This window comes from Lytechinus variegatus, chromosome 7 (assembly GCF_018143015.1).
Source record: "Lytechinus variegatus isolate NC3 chromosome 7, Lvar_3.0, whole genome shotgun sequence".
NCBI classification, from domain to species: Eukaryota; Metazoa; Echinodermata; class Echinoidea; order Temnopleuroida; family Toxopneustidae; genus Lytechinus; species Lytechinus variegatus.
In genome coordinates, this window is record NC_054746.1 from 3,554,538 (window position 1) to 3,558,397 (window position 3,860).

Here is a 3,860-nt window from a genome sequence, read left to right on the forward strand (position 1 = left end):
CAGTCCGACCTCTCTTATCCGGCCTCCCCTTATCCGGATCTCTCTATTATCCGGACGCACACTTGCCGAGATTTTTTTTTTTTAAATCTAGTACAGGTACGTGAGGAAATGAGATTTCAATCTAAACTCAATCCTATACATAAACCCACTCTGATTACATATATTTCCAAACATAGTCAAACTACACCAAACATATTTTTCATGAAAATATCTCACCCAAATCACCAAAAGAACTTTAGGAATGATAATTTCCAGTAAATCAGGGTGCAGCGCAAACATTTCATCACGTTTCTCTTTTTGCTTCGCCGGAAAGTCTTGCTAGCTAACTTTAGGCCTCAATACGGACAGCGCCATCTATCATGTTTGAGCCTACAGTCAGTGGAACAATGGCTGACATTGCGAAGCTGCGATACCCGCCGCGATGATCTAATTTTAAAACTTGGTTTCATCGAGTCATTCACTTTCTTTCGAAGTATTCTCGATGTATACCTCAGTCATTTTAGCAGGTAAATTATCCAAGAGTTTTGGCCATCGATCGATTTCATTTCAATAAAAAACACTGCCTATAATTTGCACTGACTCTGCAGTGAATATTGTCTTTACCGTACGCCCACTACAATAGTGCAGTGTAGCTACCGCCGGTGGCCTGGGAGGCAGCCGGCAGCGCAGCTGCGTGTATTTAATATTGGGTCTCCCAGATCCGGATAAATCCCTTATCCGGATTGGTGCTGGTCCCAACGTGTCCGGATAAGAGAGGTCGGACTGTAAAAAAGGAAAGCATGAGATGAAATAGATTCAATGTAATATGTGCTGTTTTCTGTTTGTGTTAACTCCCGTAGGAACTCGGCAGGACAGCATTTTGCTGGTAAACGCCAAGCTGGTATATAACCAATTACGTTTGAAACATTTTACGTCTAGGTTAATCGGTCATAGTGGCTGACGTTACAGACGGCAGATATCACTCTCGGGCCTTTTTATTAAAGTGGAGACAATGGCAGAGTTGGGATTCGAACTCACAACCTTGCGATTATGAGTCTAATGCTCAAACCACTGGACCACACGACCCTGTTTGAATTGTTCATTATTATTAATGTTAATGTTTGCATCAAAAACTCATCAACTTTGTGGTACTACTTCTCATGAACATTTACTTTTTTGTAATGTCAGTTGTTGATAATGAACATATGTGCTTATGCAGAGGTTGTTATACTGACTGAATTTATTTTCAAAGAAAATTGCTACTTGTACCAACTTATTGCTATTAAAGATAAGCTAGTGCATACAATTCAATTGCTTTCCACTTCATGATTGACTTTAATATAGCAGCTGTAAATTTTTGTTTAATTTCAATCTGATACATTAAAACTTCACCAAACATGCGTCTCACCATCCATTACGATTTTATGAGGATGTGTATTTCCTATCGTTGAGTTAAAAAGAAAAAAAAGAGAAAGATTGATTTGAGGGAAGTTGAATTTCTAGCCTAGAAAATATTTCTGCATTGTCTTTCTGCTTAAAGTGTGAATACATGTATTTCCATTGTCAAAGGGCAATAAGTGCCACATATTACAATGTGGTATTCAGATAGTGAGGAATTATATATTTTCTTGTATTGTGTATTGTAATATTTGGTGACAGAAAAGTTTTTGCACCTTTATCAAGGGTTTTATTGAAATTATATAAACTACAGATATTGTGTTGTTGTTTTTTTAAATTAGAATATTACCATATAGTTTCAGTTGCGTGTGTTAATCAGTTAATGTACATGTAGTTGACGATTAGGACAATCACAAAATGTGCCTAAACTTTTTATCTCCTTTCTTATGTTGTGAAAATTTATAAACAAAATGTGTTAGATCTATGCACTTGTGGGTTTTGCAAATATTGTGTTTAGAGTGTTGAATTTAGAGTCCTATTTTGTCAGCACTTCAAGTATATATTGTTTGGTATGTATATGTTTGTTGTGAGATGGAAACCCAAGTTAAGCAAACCATACGTACAAGAATAGAGTCTTGTATATGGTGAACTAACCTGGGGGGGGCCACTTACATTGACAAGTGGATACCATGCATGACCAAAAAAAACATGTAAAAAGGATGTATTTTTCAAGATAGGGCACGTTACGGTTATGTACGTAACGTAATAAGGGTGTCAAAAACACTAAAATAATGAAAAAAGGTATCTATTTTCGATAGGAAAGCTACGTGTTTAGGGTCCAATTTGCGAGGGTATAAATTAGACTAAACTGTTTTATAAAGGATCTATTTTTTGCCCCAAGAGTCAACAATATGTGTTTGCAGTACGATTGGTGCGAGGTGTGGGAAGGTGGGCGGTCGGTACGTAACCGAATGATGTAAAGGTAAAGCCGACGACCGACATCGTCCGTGGCATAACAATTTAGATATCGCTATACTTGTGTAGGGGTTCAATTCAGGGAATACTTGCCAAGAGTATCGTTTTGTTTGAAATACTTGTTAAGGGTTGCATTTTCAGAATATCGAAAATATGTGTTTAGGGTGCTTTTCGAGACCCCATGGTCGTACATGGTAGCCACTCGTCAATGGATAATGCTAATTTTAATGCAACGGGACCCTGTAGTTGAATTGATCATCTTTACTACATGCACTTGTATTTTATTTTGATATGTATGCAAAATCTTTATTCATTTTCTGCATGTATGATTGATGTACCCTTTTTGAACAATAGTATTTCACGTTTTTCAACATTTTTAAAGATCATGACTCTTCAAAATGTCCATTCTCAATCTACCTGTTTAAGGATGCGTATGCATACTTTGATATTTTAGCTGTACCAAATATTATCTTGAACCTTGAAGAAATAATCCCTTTTGCAGCTCATCCTGGATGCTTAACTGGGATCGGGTATCATTCATGTACTTGTAGTCTTTTTTTTATATTGGAATGAAATTAATTTCCTCCTGTAAAGTTTGTAACTTTGGATCATTTGTGGTTTGAAAGATGCATCATTATTTGAAGTGGTTTTCTATATGCTCACATGATCTATATTGATGGGTCAGTCACACCAGGAAAGCCAATCCCAAACTAACATATGGTATGCCATTGGAAATAATAGTCTGGTTCATTGATGTGACTGAGGCGTTAGTGATCAGGGAATCCCTCTTTCTTTCACTTAGCACACTATCTAATACCTTGGTCACATTTGCTCTACGGCGGCCGTACAGCGAGTCGAAAACAGCCATTATAATGCAAACCACCTATAATGTAGTTGGTACAAAACTGTTAAAACGGCTGTTTTTGACTCGCCGTATGGCCACCGTAGAGCAAATGTGACCAAGGTATTATTGGTTCGGACAGATTCTCAGGGAAGGATATATTGGGTGATTTCAAGGTCAGTGCTGACCTTTTGGTGTTGGTGTTAGGTCAATTTTTACATGATAATAGCACCGAACGTAGAATGAAGATGGTCCCGAAAGGTCACTCACTTGTTGTTGAGATGGGCAATAATGTGATCTGGATCAGTTTTACAAACCCTGGAGCTAGGGGAAGCAATCCAAATGTTAATACCAACACCAAGGCCAACACTGCACTTGAAATCACTCATTGGTTTCATCAATCTTTGTTCAAGCTCCCTACAGTCTTTTCTACACTGCAAAAACTGTGGTGTTGATTTAACACCAGCCTGGAATCTTTATATGTCCACACCAGAGAAGTGTTAAACAACACCGTTTCATTTTGGTCTAACACCAGATAGGGGTTTATACAACACCAATTGGTATTAAAACAGCATCGGTTTGATTCCAAACTGGTGTTGTTTCAGTACTTCTCTGGTGTGGACATGTATAGATTCCGGGCTGGTGTTAAATCAACACCGGAGTTTTT